This window comes from Pan troglodytes, chromosome 2 (assembly GCF_028858775.2).
Source record: "Pan troglodytes isolate AG18354 chromosome 2, NHGRI_mPanTro3-v2.0_pri, whole genome shotgun sequence".
Classification (NCBI taxonomy): Eukaryota; Metazoa; Chordata; class Mammalia; order Primates; family Hominidae; genus Pan; species Pan troglodytes.
Genome location: NC_086015.1, coordinates 151,262,564 through 151,280,713, shown reverse-complemented (window position 1 = coordinate 151,280,713; position 18,150 = coordinate 151,262,564). Strand labels below are relative to the sequence as shown.

The 18,150-nt window shown below is 33.4% G+C and overlaps 1 long non-coding RNA gene across 1 annotated transcript; it reads right to left on the bottom strand.

Annotated features, from left to right (window-relative positions):
• Window positions 1–3,016: 3,016 nt before the first annotated feature.
• Window positions 3,017–12,902, bottom strand: LOC134809611 (uncharacterized). The gene is made up of 2 exons (XR_010155830.1): window positions 12,790–12,902; window positions 3,017–3,308 (listed from the first exon to the last, which is right to left on the bottom strand). It is a non-coding gene; the product is annotated as an uncharacterized LOC134809611 (long non-coding RNA).
• Between the last annotated feature and the right edge of the window lie 5,248 nt (window positions 12,903–18,150).

The following is an 18,150-nucleotide window of genomic DNA, read 5'->3' as shown; positions in this document are numbered from 1 at the left end:
TTAACTCAACCTATTTTTAAAAAAATGTATATTTATAGTCTGACTAAAATAACTTGTTGCTAATGGAAACTATTACTTTATGTTAATAACCTTAAAATAAACCTTTTCAACCTAATCAAATTTCTATCAGCATTCTCTATGTTGCTTCAGCCATGCTGACCATTTGCTATTCCTCCAGCATGCATTCTACTCTTAAATACCATCAGACCTTTACAGATGTGTTTCCTCCTAATGTCCTTGGACTACACTCAAGTTGCTGTACTAAATTATCAACTACCCTGTGAACCCCTCATTTAACCCCATCTGTGATAGTCATGTGCTGTTCCTGTAGATAACCTCGTGTGCTAATCTCTATTTAAGGTCTTTGTTTAAATCAAAAGTATTTGTTTATATGTTCTTCTTTTTCAATGGGTTGTGAACAACTTCAGGTTGAGGTTTATGTCTCATTCACTTTTTACTCCCAGTACTTGATGAAATGCCTAACATCTACTAGGCATTCTGAAATGTTCATTAAACTAAATAATGACCTGAGGATATCTTGACAAGAAGACAACTTTTTATAAACGACAGAAAACAGAAGCACAGCTACCTTCAGCAGGTCCTGACTGGGGCTGCACAGGGCTCAGCCAACTCTGGTGGCCTCAATGTCATTTTAAAGGATAAAATGAGCTTGAAGCTTTGAGTTTCCTTCTCCCTTTCACCACTGTGAATGATTCAAACGTATGTATGCACTCACCACCACCTCCCAAAAAAACCCTTATTTGGCCCCATCTGTTGGTGAGCGTAAGGAGATATGGTTAGATTTTGAAGCAAAGGGAAGAAGAAGCAGAATAGTGATTGAATAGGGATTTGACATTCTTAGGGATTGTTATCCTGTCCTTCCATTAACAGGACTGTTTAGGCAAGGTGAAGGAGGAAAATGACATTATTACAATTACCTTGAAACAAATAAGCCCTAGATGCAGAACAATCTTAAATTTATGTATTAATATTCATTTGTAACTATTGAATGTGTGCTGTTGGTGAAACATCACATTAGATTTTCGTAATGGTGGCATGACCAATGGCTCTGAAAATTTTTTTGCTCCACCTTCCTTGTATTGAAGCCATATAGCTGTAAAGAGAGACTTAGGAAGCCAGAGAAAGGAAACTTTGGCTCACCCAAAAATCCATCTGAAGGAGTTCAAGGAAACATAATTCCAAAAAAAAAAAAGAGAGAGAGAGAGAGAGCTTCCCCTTATTGGAAGGAGCCAGAAAGAGCAACCCACTGGGGTGGGGGATGACTTAGAGGGCTGTCTCCCCACTGTTTGTGAAGTTGCACTACATGATTTCCAAATGTCTTCCAAATCTAGAGTCTATGAATGGTTATAACTATTTATGCACAAAAGCCTCCATCCGGAATCATCATCCCACTCACAAATAATTTTCATGTCTTTTATTTCACATTTTTCTTTCCAAATGAGAAATTAGACAGACTCCTTTATGTTTCATTTTGAAGAACTGTCTAGATTAAATTTGGGAATAGGGATTCTATATCTAGATGTAGATATAAGCTTTAAAACCTAACCTATTGAGTGGATATTGAAATCTTTAGAAATCTTTTTCTTATATCAAGACTATTTTCCTGTGTTTGCATCTGTCATGACAAGTGTGATTAAATATTCTGGCAATGGTATTCAACAGGCACACTATCACAAAAACAATTTCTGTGGCTTGAAAAGTGATGTTTAAAGCCATTTCAGTGATACCAAATGTTTCTTTGAGGTTAACATCTTGTGACAGGAAATGAACAAAGCACTAAAAAAAAAAAAAAAAAAAAAAGTGCAGCTAGGCATCATATGAAAATTTAGTATATTTTCTTATGAAGAAATTTCCTTAAACAGATACTTACTTTAAACTTATTGGTTAATAGTATTATATACTGTTAAATAAGAATACTTATTTTTTAAAAAAGACCTGGGAAACACATAAAGGTTAAAACACAATTTTATTTTTAATTGAAATTGTTTTTAATAAAATCTCGTGAGTGTTTTTAAGCTCTGAGTATTCACATTTGAATATGGTGAAAGTGTGTATATTTAAAGAAGTAAGCTATTTAACATATGAGCCAGATAATCTGCTTTGATAATGAGGACCCTGTGCAAGTAAGGCAGAGACCATGATCCCAGGTAGAAGGCAAAAAAAGAAAAAAAAAATCAATCTATTTCAAGGCCAATAGCAACACTCTAACACTCCATTCAACCCTACCGAACATACCTGCATGGTCTCAGCCACTCATCCCTATAATTTGACAAGATAACCAAAAGTATATTTGGTACCGATGGTAGTTAAGAGTTTCAAATGTAAATTTCTACTTTCATATTATTATTTTTGTTTGTGCAGTTGGTTAGTTTGCTGTGTAACTGACTTTGATGCAAATGAAATACTATGATACAACATATTAAGAATAATTGGAACTTGAATGTACTTACTTTCTTATAGCCTATTTTCCTTCTTTTTAAAGAATGGGACAAATAATGTTACCAAATAAATGTTAATCAAGGTATTTAGGAAAGAATATGAAAAAGTTTAAAAGTATTATTTAAATGCTATTATTCTACTTATTTTTACCATAAAAATTGTAACTCAGTCTAAAATAATTTTATATTTATAAATGAAATATATGTGAGTCTATAAACATACCTATGTATTCTCAACAAGATAATTTCATGTGCCCTATTTTATCCCTCCCAGAGAAGCCATTAGTTGGAGTCTCTAAGAGTCACTAGTCAGACTTCACATAGTGTTGCCTCAATATTTGCCACAGGTGTCTGATGTGGTGCAGCCGGAGAAACAGAAAAGCCATCATCTTTGTTGTGGTCATGAGTGCGATCCTGGGCGAGTGGTCACAAGTTCCAGGAGATGGACCTATGTATTGTTCATGGGCCACTGCAGCTCCTCACTTGTGGCTTGATCACTTCCCTATCCAGCCAGGAAAAAACAAAAAACAAAAAAACGAAACAAACAAACAAAAATATACAGCGATAGGAAAAAGATAATTTATTCTCAGGCCCAGGGAGAAGTTGTCTTTAACACTTTTCAGAGAGAGTATACCTAAGATCCTATGAAGATAACCAGAAGAAAAGTAATACAATTACAAAGTGCAATGGGCCCAGGGTCCTGTAGGTGATGTTGGATTCAGTTAATGCATTCTTCATGATTTCTCATTTGAGTTCTTATGCTAAAAGTCTGGATGACTCTGGGGGCTAGGCATGTAGCTTAAATAGGTGGATCCAGATGGATGTGTTTCACAATACATGGAGAAAGCACTGTTGACAAAGATGAAGTAGAGAATTCAGACCTCATCAAAAAAAAAAAAACCCACAGCAACTCAGCTGCTACCCAACACTGCTACAGCAGTTTCACTCTTGCCATCTTTCTGATTTTTAAAGAGCACCTAGGAATCTGGATTTTAATGGAAAATCTAAAGTTCAGAAGTTGTCAATCAATTCAATAATCATAATTTAAAACTCTGTGTAGCACAAACAAAACATGTCCATAGGCTGCTTTCAGCTCATAAATATGTGCTTCTACTGGAAATTCTGAGAAAACTAAGACTGGGCTTCAAGCTTTCAGATTTTGTGCCTACTATTGTCTCTTGGTACCACATAATAATTACTGGTACCACATAATAATTGACTTTATAAAATAATTAGACTTAGTTGACAAAGCACCTTTGGTGTAGAGCTGGAAAATCTTAAGTTTTGCCAAGACATGCAACAGTAATGCTCCATTATATTTCAAGACAATATCTGGTTAAAAACTAATTAAGATAAAATAATCAATATTTTAAAAGCTTACTTATATCTTTCCATTTCTTCTGTTATGGAATGGATTTTGGTAGTTAAGTCTACTTACCAATCTGGAAACAAAGCCTTTAATTTTGGTTTATCATTTAAAAAAAATGGGAGGAGCTAAATTATTTATTTTTAACATCTGAGAAAAATAACATTAACACAAGCGTAATTATAATATGAACACTAGCATTGGTTATTTGATCACCTGCAATTATGAGTAAGTGCTTTTTAATTTCTTTATATGCAATATTTTGGCATAAATTGGTTAACATCTACACTTACCTTAAGATATAGGTACTATTATTGGCCTCATTTTACAGATGAAGTTACTGATGATCCAAAAAGTGGAAGCCATTTGCTCAAGGTCACACAGCTAGTACCAAGGCAGCTTAGTTTGTGAATGTGAGTGTTTAAGCAACATGTTCTACCATTCCTATTACTACCTATACTTATATTGAGTCCTTTGATGAGCCAGATATTCTCATCACCCCAATAGCCCATGAAGAACATGTTCTTATCCTCATTCACAGGTGAAAAAAGTGACGCTCCAGGATGGTAATAATTTGCCCTTGTTTGACAGGGCAAATGGGTCCCAGTCCCAGATTTGACATCCAAAGCTAGACATATTTCAATACATCACAGTGCTACCAGAATGTAATAATTTCAAAAAAAATCTTAAATGGAACCTAAACCACTTCTGTTTCGAATAAAAATCATATTCTTTGAGTTTATATTCAGTGTTGATATAGGCTAATTAGACAAAATATAGCTAATGAATTAAGTCTTTTAAAGCTCTTTAAGATTTCTACTTCATTTCAAGATAAAATAATCTCTTTTCCTTAACATCAATCATTCTTCTTCATATGCAATGCTTGTTATTCATCTTAAAACATATATTTATTATGTTTTAACAAGTTTTAAACTATCTCTTTTCTGTCCTACTTAATCATTAGATCCCAATTTAGAATATGAGTAATGTTGTAAGAAAACAGACAATCTCTTAATTCTGAATTATTTTCAGAATTGAAAGAAAAAACTTTCTACTGCCTTTCCGTGATGGTGACACCCAGCTTATTTTTATTATCATTCTGACCTCTTTAAGCTATAATTTTTAATAAACATTTTGTTAGATGATTATTGAGTTACTGCTTAGAATATTATATCACAAGAAAATTATAATTAATGCTTGTAATTTCTCTTTACTACTCAGATCTTACATTCTTTTGGAGGAGAACATTACCGTTTTCTCATTTACATATATATAAATCATATAAATTGGCACATTCCTACTAAATGAAGTTTCACTATATTTTTATATAAAATACTAGACATATCAGCAATTTTAGGGAATATTTAAAATAGTGGATACCTTCCACGTTATTAATTGGCTCCCAGTCAACTGGAGCAGAAGTACATTCAAGCGCAGATACAATTTATCAATTTGAATAACCATTTTATATGAATTTAGGGGATGCAAAAACTGTGCTTTTGCTATATATATCTCCACATTATGCCTGAAAAGATTTAACATTGGAATTGCACTAGTAGAAACTTGCAGCTTTTATTACCAAAAGCAAGAATACAGGGCTGTGGGAAAATCTGATAAACCAAACTCTAAGACTCATGACTTAAAAGCTCAATTTTTCCTCCCCCCACCCCATAATGTTGACCTTGGTCTGGTCTGTTTCTCTCTGATTGTTTAAATTGCATTCTCCTTCACGGATGGTGGTTTCTTATTAAATTATTTATTGATGTGACTGACACTAGTTGAATAGATTCATTAAATTTCACAAGTTGTTAGAGCCTAGTTCACTGGAAAGAAAAACCCCTCTTTAGACTCTTTAAAGGACAAAAAGCGTCATGTTTTTTGAGCTCTTTTAAAGTATTTAATAAAGCATGAAAAGATATGACATCAATCCTACTAAAACACAAGAGAAAATGAATGATGTTACTGTAAATCTTTACATCAATCACACCCAATACTTTGGAAAACAATATAGTTTTGTTTGCATTTCAGAAGTGACAAACAACTCTTGTGACTGGCTTAACATAGTCACTTTCTATTAGTCAAGACCAGAAGCAAGTCAGAATTAAAATGTGGCCCTGCGTTGCTAGGCAGCTGAGTTGTCTTGACATGGTGGTTAGTTTCCTTTTCACTGACTGACAACAGTGAAATGAAAGAAGTTTTGAAAAACTTGATAATGGTTTTCAAAGGAGGAGGATAATTGGTGGTGCTCGCTTGTGCAGTTCTGTGTGGAAACTTTCAGGCGGCCGTGAGAGAGGACTGTCACTAAAAATTTAAACTCTTGTACACAAACTTGACCTAGAGTCTTCTCCAGGTTTTGGCGGTTCACTTTCAGAACACCCCTCTGAGACCAAGGGGTGTAGGATGAAAGCATTAAGACAGATGGGTAAAGCCCCAAAAGAAGAAAAGAATCAATAGTTGTGATTTAATCCATTGATGAAAAGGAGGAATTAAGTAAAATCTTAAAAATTAGGAATATGTAAAATAACTTTAGATAGCACCCGTGACAAAAATGTTTTAATTGCATAGTGAGTTGCAACTGAGCAGAAACTTGCATCAAATGCAAGAAATAAAGAAAAGTACATTTTTTCTTTACTAAGGCAGAAATAAAACAATTGCCCTGATGTTATTTTTTAAAATATTCTCTAGTTGATAATTTACCTCAAAATGTATCTCCAACATAACTCCCAAAGCATATAAATAATTACAGCTTAAGCATTTGTTGTCTGTGGCAATAATCAAATATAGCATATATTTAACTAAACAAACAAACCAAAAACTCAAACAAACAAAAAACACATACACAGAAAATGCATGTTGCTCACTATTTCATCCAAAACCACCTAATGCAAGAACATTTTAACTATCTTTGCCATTAATTTACCCAGAATTTTAAAAACTGAGCAAAATGGACTCATACTGAAAGAAGGGACCAATTAGTGTTGGATTAACATTCATGGTTATTTACAGTTGTTTTTGTACTTGTTCTTGTGCTCTGACTTCCTAAAATTTCACAACCCAAAGATTTAGAAAAATGGGGTTGTTTAGACGCAAAGTGCAATGAAGTGGCTGTGACCATTGTGTAGACACCACCTCTCTCATTATACCCTCTCAATCAACGCTCAGTACACAGGAAACCGCAATAAAGCCCATCTGCCACGGTTAATCTGCAGGCAAACCCACACCCATGTCTATGCCCGTTGCTCTCCAGCCTTATTATTCTCAGATCCAAAGCTTCATAAGGGATCAGCCAAAGTCCATTAAAGTAAATAATAGCTAGAAATGACAGGCTTAGCAAGGATTGGGAGGAAGTTGAAGACCAATCTGAGCTCTGAGCTCTGATTAATAGAGAAAAGCATTAGGAGAAAAGGGGAGAAAAATGACCTCAGCCTGCTCCAAAGAATTCCTGAACCTTCGTTGTTAGGGCAAGTGCTACCATCTGAGACGTTAGTGATCCTTGAATTTCCTTCACTTTGATGCAGCTCAAATGGGAAAATTTTGAAAGTTCAGCAAGGCCCCAGACCTCAGCTGGAAAGCTGTCTGGAGTCAACCCTGTCAAAATTCTCTTGTGTAAGAGAAAGCCTTTATTAGCTAGATTGCAACAACAACAATAACAACACCCACAAATGCCCTACACAGTCTTGTAAGGAGGGGCTGCTGCTAGAGATTGCAGATGCAGTTATTATTTCTTTGCATATAGTCATTTTTAAAAAGTCTCCAAACAAATGTAGTAAAATAAAACAATAGTGATTCTCAAAATAAACGCCTTTCAGGAACTAGCTGGATTTAGTCTGCTGGTAGGAAAGTATATGTGTATTTGTGTGTGTGTGTGTGTGTGTGTGTGTATGTGTGTGTATGGGGGAATGTGCTTGGGAGGGTATTCAAATATTTATTCAGTTTCATCTTGATATTTAATATTTATTTTCACTGTGCAACACAAAAAAATCTTTCTTGAGCAGTTCAAACTTGTTAAGTCAAGATAGAATCATAATGTGTTTTAGTGATTTCAACTGCATGTTTTATATAAATTGACCAGGAAAAAAAATTCCAAATTAGTTGCAAAATAATTTCTCCTCTTAAAATTTTAAAATTATTTTACAGCTTCTGTGTGATACACTTCCTAATGAGAGGAGCCCAGGCAATGTCATCTCCTTCTGTCTCTATGCCCCACATTAAGTGTATTTCGTCTTCAAATAAGACAGTTTTCAATTTTGGTACAGCTCTTAACAGTGCTTTGAAGAAATCTATACATGGTAGACCTATTTGTAATAAATAAGAAATTTCAAATCTGCTGTATAACTTTTAAACATGATTTTCCTTGTATAAAATTCCATATTCTATGTGAAATGTGGATTGAAATTAGAATAGTAGAGAAAGCTCAAAAACTGTGAAGGCTCTTTTAAAGTAAGAGCTGAAGAAAAACAAAGCAGCCCCTGCTTATCTGAAATCCCAGTCTGAAGGGGAGAAAGCATTTGGCAGAGGCAAGCAGGTACTGGGAAAGTCCCATGGATTTCTTAGGAAGATAGTAATGATCCTGATGAGGACTTGATGTCAGGGAGGCTCACCTTTGAATGTATTTCTTGTTCAAGTTTATATTGTAGCATGCAATTTTCGTAAATAAAATGAAGAAGCAATGTAAAGAACCATGGTTAAATCATAGTGTTTCACAGATATCGCTGATAACTTGGTTAATGCACTGTTGATGTGCACGTGGTACAATTTTCATATTTTAATCTTAAGTAGAACATGAAATGACAATTATGAAAAGACAAAATAGATACCACCAACAGCTGTAATTGCTATCTAGGCTGCTCAAAGATGGGCAAAAGACACAGTAAATCAATATTAAGTTCTCCAGAAATGCAGGTATCACAACAAGGACATCATATAACATCATTATAAGCAAATTCTAATACAATTTGGACAGTTGTAAAGAACACAGGATTAACACAGGGAATGAGAAGATAACTTGTCCTCTGTAACTTCAGTTGCTATCTTATGGAAAAAATAAATCTCTGGGAATCATGATTATGTAACATTTAGTTAAGGCTGTAAACCGTGTTGGCTTTAATAAATGAGTACGGTTTCTTTTTTCACAATTTAATATGTAAAGATCATAAAGGGTTAAGTGGTTCTGCCATGTGTAATAATAATAAGTTGAAATTTAACAGTCTTAATACACTGACTTACATGAAATGCTTTTGTATATAATAGTATATCCTAGGCCTACATTTTGTGGTGTTACAGAATACCTAATTAAACTTGTGGGTTAATAAACCAACTAAACTTAAAAAAAAAACTATTAAAGATTAAAGGCATGGTATAAATATAATAAAATAATGAAAATTGAAACTGCAAACCTTCGGGATTAGAAATGAAATGGGAAAAAGGCAACTAGATAAGGAAATAAACAAGAGCTTCAAGGAAAAGATATAGCAAATGCAACAAATATGTAAAAGTAGTTTGGTCATAAAATTAAACATTTGCATTTCAGGTTCTAGTTTTAGAGTGTAATCATTTAAATGGCCTAGAGAAAGTAGTTCTGATTTTATTCACATCTTTCTGGGGCTGTTAGTTTCCCTTGTGGGAAATGAAACAACACATAGCCCAAAAACTTTTCAAAAATTCTTACTGATTTTTTGCATTTATTCATAAGTTATTTATGTATTTATAAATATTGGAGAAATATTTCACATTTCAATTGAGCATTTTAAATTTTTAAATGAAATAAAATGTTTAGAATCTATTTATTCCCTTATCTTCTTCCTCATTCCCATAATTGAGCCTCATTGAGTTGAATTCACAGGCTCTTCCACCATTACATAGAGAAGCAATATAAAAGAAACACTTTTCATCATTATTATCTAGTTTACATAAAAATGCTGTAAAAATGGAACTAAATTTGAATCAATTTGAGAATTATTTGGTATCAGAAAATAATCTATTCGTCAAAAGGTTATCAATTAGAATCAAATTTCTTTGTGTGTGTGGTAATGACAAACAAGAAAAATAAACAAAAACATATCAATTGTTTACCATGTGGTTTTGCACTTCCACAAAATTTTTATCTATTTTGAACATTGTATTCATGTTGGCATTCGATGATAAACATACCCAAGTTACTTTGCTATTTATATAAATTAAAAAATTAAACGTCCATGTAATATATGTTGTGCACATGCGAAACATGTTTATAAGTAATCAAGTGCATGTTATTATGCATATTATGGCATATACTGCTCCATATGCATTATCTCACATAACATGCACAAATAAGCAACTATTAGGTTGGTGCAAAAGTAATTGCGATTTTGGCAATTAAAAGTAATGGCAAAAAGTGCAATTACTTTTGCACCAATATAATAGATTTTATGACCTTGAAATACACATTTTTTTAGTCACTAAATGCCACTGAAATTTTAATTTTATTCCTGCAAAGCATGAGTTTTAATAATAAATCCACTGTGTACATAAATGGGATTGTTATTCCAAATGCTCTCCATTAAACTGTACAATAGAATTGACATTATAAAATAAAATATAAAACAATTTCTCTTTGGGTACATTATATTGCTATTGACACTTAAAACTGCATTATTTTCTGTTCTTGGTATCAGAGCAGAATATTTAAAATGAAAACTACTTTTCTTACCCTTTTACTGAAGACTCAAAAACAGAAGGCTATTACTTTCTACAGTAATAATGATCTTCCAATTCTCTACATAAGAATGAATTAAAACCTTTACATTAACCACAAGGTGTCTCCAATCTTTAATTCTCTAGATTTTCCCTCCCCTTCATCCTCATTTTTTGGTGCAGAGTGAATATATACAATCAGATTGCCACATTTGGAAACTTCAAGAAGATTCATTCAGATGTAAATTGAAAGTGTATATTTTAGAAGGGACTTTATCAAACTGAAATATATATAATATACTATACATATGTAACGTTATATATGTCATAGTTATATCTATTATATAATGATATATATCACATGCTTATAGTATAGCACATGTTTAATAAGAATTTATCAGTTATTTTATGAGTATATATTTTGGAAGTTGGCCTCTTAAAAATAGTGACACAACACCAGAAAAGAAAAAGAAAAAAAGTTTAACATCAAAGCATAGCTTGTTTTAGTTTATTCATAATCAATATTTAATTTTTGAATAATCCTATCAGCCAGCTATAACCAATTACTCCAAGAAAATAAAAATTTCATAGTGGACTATGCTTATCAAATAGCCACAAATACAACTAAAATCTTGTTTTTTACAGACCAAAGCTATTAGTGAGAAGTAATTGCTAAAGCCAATCTCATTATGAAATATGAGTATATAACTGAATATATAACTAAATATGAATATATAGAATAAATCTGATTTAAAAGAATTCCAACTACAGAAAGTCTAATCCAAATCCATGTATGGCTTATCTCTCTCTTTACCCAGAAAGATAACGTGTATGTGTGTGTGTGTGTGTGTGTGTGTGTGTGTGTGTGTACGTGTGTGTTTAATGGGATGCTGTTTATCCCACTATATCTTACCACTCTGTCTCTTTGGATAACAATCACAGGACCCAGATGCTAAGGGTAAGTGATATTTTCCCACAAGCGGCTTCTGGCTCCTTGGCAGACGTGATAGGCAGTTGTGTTGGCAGTCGCAGTGCTGCCTCTGGCTCTCTTGTGTGGCTTTGCTGTTGAGAGGATGCTTGGCCTGCCCTGTCCTCCTGGATACCATTTCCCTCTGACAGCCCTTGGGTTTTGTGAGGCTTTATTCTGTACAAATCCCTTGTGCAGTCTCTGGATGAACTCTCTAAAGGCAAAATAGAGCCTTTCTTTCTGGTTGTGTTTAATGATCAGCTGAATTGCAGGTCCAGGTACTCAGGAAAACCAAAACCAAAACCAAAACTTTTCCAATTTTGTCTTGCTATTTTGTTTTAATTTCTGATCTTGTTTTCACCCTGAGCACGTTGTATCCCAACTTAATTGCCAGCAAGTTGGCCAAATGATTTTGTATAAATGTTGTGCTTTCTGATTTTTATGTTGTAATTTACATGATTTTTGAAAGTCCTTTGTTTTCCCATATTTATTATCATAAACAAATTTGAAGATTTATTTTAGATCATAAATAACAACATAGAATATCTCTTGCAAAAAATGTAAGAAAGGAATTTCATGATTTTACCGAGTGTGATTGGCTGATAAGCTATTTAATGAAATAAAAGTAGTATGCTTTTGAAATTGATAGAGAAGTAATACTTCATTCCTTGCATGCTTGTAATTTGGATGACATTTTGAAGCATGTGCTCAAGTTGTACAAACAAAAGCACACAGCAGAGCCAAACATTGTTTCAAAGACACCAATATAGCTAACTGTTTGCTGAGTAATTTGTGACATTTTCACACATTTCCTCTCAGTGATATCACAAAAGTAGTCATAAGTGTGTATCATGGATTAAATGATTCTCTGCCTTACTATATACCTGACCACAATCCCCAAGGCAAAACAATATTTTGGGATACTGATAGCTGTATTTTCTTTGTAAGCTGAAATATTAACAAAGACCTAGAGTTTCCTAAAAGAAATATTAGGAGCATTTTGCATAAAAAAGCTCATTCCAATTAAACCTGGGTTGAAATGTATTTCTTTCCAGTCTGACATTTTTATCTCATATGACTAAAATTCTAAAATTATTGACGCTGTGTTTTATAGTTTAACAAGTGAATTACTTAGCAGTCAAAAAAAGACTATACAAGTTTTATATGGGTCTTCAGATAATTATCGAAAACAGTTTCTTATTAAATAAGACTTCATGTGCTTTATGGAAAACTGCAATGTGTAGCATCATAATATTATAAATTAAGAGCAAATGTAATTTAAAGAGGAGCTTCACTGAAGCTTCTAGGAGAAATAAAGATCATACCTCTTCTTGACAGCTGTGATTCTGTTTTTACAGACATTGTTGTTAATGTTGAACCCTCTCTTATGCAGAGTATGTTCTTACTGTAGCCAATGTTCTGCAAACCATGTGCTTCTAAGCTCAGTGGAGAAATTAACCACATTCTAATGTGACTTCAGTGTTCTATGACATGTGATAAATCCATGTTCTGAAAGAGCATTTCTGGTTAAATTAGCATAAATCCTCAAAGATTATTGACAATTGGGTTGCTATCAAGCATATATTCTTCTTTTTTTCCTGGATTGACTTTGCTCTTTCTTAAATATAGAACATTTAATAAACATTTGTGGAAACAAAAAAATGTTAAGTAATTTTTTTTACAGCATTTTGACCTTTTCATCTTCCAGTTCTAACTGGGAAATGTGGCACTTTCAGAAAAACTATTGCTAAAGCTTGGCTTCTCATTTTCTACAATATATAAAAACTCAAAAGATTGTAATTACATATTCTCTACACTATTTGGTGTTAAGTTTGACTATACTCCTCTGCTAGTAAGTTTTTTTTTCTTTTTCATCATTAAATACCTGCATTATTCTGTTTGGGTTTTCCCTCTCACTAATTAGTTTTTGGTAATGTAGAATTGTATTTTAAAGACCTGAAAACAAATCGTAAATAAGGTACATTTATAACAACAGAGTCCCTGGTTAAGATTCTCTAAAACAGTAAGCAGAAAGCAAGCTAAAACTATTTTTTGTTCTCTTTTTACCAGTAGGTGTCACTATTGGGACTAAAAGGTAGTGATCTCAAGCCATCTAACAGAATTTAATTTTAAGATCATGAATTACCTGTATGATCCAAAGGTAATTTACTGAGCCATGCTAACCAAACCACCCTATGAAAAGTTACTTGGTCAAATTTATCTCAAAATCTCAACTAAACATTTGAAATACACATTTGAAATGTGAAATGACCCTACTAACAATATGCTGGCAAGGGACCCTGAGATATCAGATATTACAGCAAAAAATAACTCATGGAATTTTTGAAAGATATAAGAGAATAAATGTAATTTGAATAGTATTTTGGTATGATCAGATTTCAAAAATATTGGATATAAAAATATAAATGTTGTAAAACAAGAGGATTAGGGTTTTGCCTTTTCAAAAGTTTCAAGGTTGCATGTAGTGTTACCATAATATTCCACACTTGAACAAAGACATTTATGGAGTCAGGTCTTCTTTTTTCAAAGAGAAAAGTCCCTGAGCTTCCTTATATAAAGACATCATAAATATCTTCATCCTAGGAAATATTAAATAACTTTCAACTTCTTGTGGAAAAATTAAATCTTTACTTTTTTTCCCCCAAAAGTGACTTCATAAAGCAGTGAAGCTATTTTCAGCCTAATTTCATGAAAATATACTGCAATGATATTTTCAGGTTAAATATCACTTGAGGGGACTATATTTTGTTCACATTTCCTAGGAAATCTTAGCAGTAAACTTTCGCTTTTTGATTAATCAAAATATTTCATGGGCACTTTAGTTTCATCTAAAGATTTTATTTCAGTTTTTAGTTGGTTGTGGGAGATATATGGATATGTGTGTGAACAGTGTGCCTCCCCAACAAACAATGTCAAGAAATACAATTTCATATCAAAATAGTTTTTAAATCTTAAACTTGAATGGGAGCGTTATGTACAAAGAAAAAAAAGATATTACCTGTTATTTCTTTGTTGAATAATCTTAAAACATCTCTTTGAGTCCAAGCAGCTCATACATCAGAGCTTGAGGGCCCTTTTATTACCTGAGAATAAGCAGTTAGATATGACAGCTTCAAAAGTGTGAATGCCATTATTCAATGTTTTATACAGTATATTCATTGGTCATCCATCTGGTGTGCAACTTTCCAATAAAAAAAAGCCGAAAGTCATTCTCCTGCTTGTTTTTCCAAGGCAGTTCCGCAAGGACAACTGCACAGAGACAGATTCGCCAGTAGAGGCCTCTCTAGATTTGCCTTCTGATTACAAACTCAGAATGTGCCTTGAATCTGCTGCAGTTAACACAACTACTTGAAAAGATTCTTGTTGCATAGGGAAAAAGATCACTCTTTAATGCCCTTTTAAGTTCCATGATGTTGATTAATGTTGCCCTTTACATTAATGATGTTTCAAGTAAAAGAAAACAAATTTAAAATGGATAAATTCTATTGAGGATGCATTAATTAGACAGAGACTTTGCCATATGCTGTGGCTGGAGGGCTTGCTGGCCTTTCTCTTGTAGTTACCTGTGTAAAATCCACCCTATCCTCTACATGAATGCCCAAGCTGAATAGCCATTTGAATGAAGGCTTTAGTTTGATTCGCCATACAAGGGGTACTGTGTCACTGTGTTTTCTTTCTAGGAGTCACTAAGTGATTTCTATATCTGTTGTCATGGTGATATAGCAAAGCAGGGGAAAATGGGGGCAACTTCAGGCTTTCTCCTCACCCTCTGGACTAAGATGTTGTTAGCAAGCCTATAAAACATTGGGCTTTATCTGGGCCTTCTTTTTGTTCTCTGATTGTCAATAAAACTCATTTTAAGGGTAACAAGGACATCTAAATGTCATCTGTCACAGTGTTAGAGAGATTAAGTTTGTTTAGGGACTTGTGCTGGACAAAGGCCACTATTTGTTCCGCAGATACAAAGCAGTGTTGGCTATCACCACTCTTGATTTAGAAGGAGGCCCAGAGACCATCGAGGAAATATCATCTCAGTTGCAGGTGTCTTGACATGACAGCATTAAAAAGACAGAAAAATAGTTATGGTTTTGAATGGGAATCTACAGTTCTGTTTCTCACACCCCTTTGTTGATTTCTCAAACCTAAAGTCTTCTCCTAGACTAGACGGAAGAATTTTGAGTTCAATTTCTGAGGGCTTCAGGCCTGTGTAAAAACATGACATACGCATGATGGTCTCTGAATGAATGATAAAAGAGAGAAAAGAGGTTTTGCAAGGAAAATCCAACAATAATGTATACTGCATTAATTCAACATTTGCTCAATAATGAGGCTAAATGGAACGTACAGATTAATGAAGACATTGGTGTTATTAAAATCAAATCCTGTGGTTCGTATGCTTTTTCTTAATAATGAACATTGTGGCTATTGGAGAGGAAGAACAGGATTTTTTCTATTAATTTGGCACACATCCCAGATCTCATTCAACCAGAACCTATCCCCTGCAAAATGCAGCCCATGGCCTTTATGTGCCTTATTCTTTCTATTTTATACGTGTTAATTTGAGTGAAAAAATATTTTCTCTCTATAAGTGAATCTGGAGCCTAAGTAATAATTCAATAACATTAAACTAGGATGCTTTTTCTAACATAAAGAGGGATTGGAAATATACAAAATTACATGCATATAATGTGGTGCTCACATCACATCTGCCTGCACTATGTAAATTGATGCAGCTTTCTTGGGACTTCTAGAATCTGAGTACATCAATGCATCTCAAATACTATATTATAGAAAATATTCATGGTAGCGAGGGCCACTATGTTGAAACATAGATGAACTATTATAAATGTTGAGCAATGGGAGAATCTTTGTTTACCTTTTATTATGTCTCTATAATTTGGATATTTATGAAATATGATGAAAACAGAGTAGTATGGTTCATTTTACTATATCCCTGTGGGCACAACCCCACATATAACACACTATGTGTACAACAAACACATCACCTGGACCAGAGTTGACATTAGGAATGACAATGATAAACTCCCTCATGATCACGACTCTGTGGAGAAAGAAAATATACACTTATATACGCTTATATAGTAAACTTGAGTGTTCTTAATTCAAGCTCTCTCAAAGCAATTTGAAAATCTGATTTTAATCGTGCTGAAAGAGATCTGGGTGTACAGCCATAAATGTTTTATATATCAACTATTGGATGGATTCCATATTAGTTGTAAATTTGGTAGTTAATGATGAAGAAGCTAAACTCATAAAGACTAATATCAACATCTAGAACTAGACCTTGTAAAAAATAAAGTAGGAAGTTGCACAATCACATAGTTGTTAACATACCTGTCATACTAAACATGTGTAACTACGAAAAAGACTTACAGCTGGATTCCCTTTTTATAAAATTCCTGAAGCAATTACCACCAAGCTCAGTTTGATTTCTTTTTTAGATAGAAAGATTTATTCTACATAAACTAATGAAAGCAAATACAGTATTGAGATGCTATTACATCAATATTATGGTCCTAGATGACTTTTGTTTAGTATCTTAATAGCTCGGTCATTTGTTATTCATTCAGCCACACACGGGACACCAGGGTGTTATGAAGGACAATACTCTCGGGGCATTTTGAGTTCAATTTGTGTTTCTCTACTTATGCAGAACATGTGTTGGCATCAGCCATGGTTACAACAGGGGAATCACAATATACAATGAAGTTTTACCACGTTGCTCTGAGATAATTTTTCATTTTTCAAAACACAATCATCAGAACAGCTGAAGTATACAGTTCTTGCGCTTTATTATTAAAGTTACTGGATATATGCTTTCTTTCTGCTTTTTAATCTCTTATTTCTGGTGGTTTTTCAGATGAGGCATTTTCTGAAAGAATAAAAAGGAAATTCCTAATAAAAAGGGCATTAAGCTGCAAAATAGGCCAACAACATGAAATATTTGTTATTTATACTTATAGGTAAAACAAGGTGACTGAGAAAATAAATTGGATATGTCCACTGATCCCCAGAGATACACAGGACACAGCGCGAGCGCGCGCACGCACACACACACACACAGAGATTTATATACATAAAGCTTTACTAGTTTGTCTTCAAGAAGACATCAGTGTTTTCTTAGAGCTTTTGTAGCTTCACAGTTCAGAGTAATTCTAATTAGAAAAGTTGAAGGAAATGGATACTACAGGGTATCATTCTTTTTCTAAATTTCTTGAGATGAAAATCCTCTAAGTGCCTTTAAGTAGCTATGCAATTTGAACAAATTATTTAATTCCTCTAGCCTCAGTTGTCTCTCAAGGAAGATAATAGGGATGGGTTTAGATAACCTCTAAATCTTCTTCCACTTTAAAATGCAGTTAACAAATTCATAATAAGGTTTTCAGTTTTTAAAAAATGTTTAGTGTTTTGAAAGCAACTATTTTTATTAAGAAAAAAACAGAATTGACAAGAGCTCTATGGTTAAGAATAATATTCAAAAAAATAAACAGATCTGTTTAAGATTTACCCAGCAATTGTATTCTGTAAGTACTATAGTCTTTTCATTTCTGACAAATGCATAGCAAAAAAGTTCATCAAATTGGTTCTAAGTTAATTCATCAAAGCTACATATTATTCTGGATTTTAAACCATGCCTTTGCATT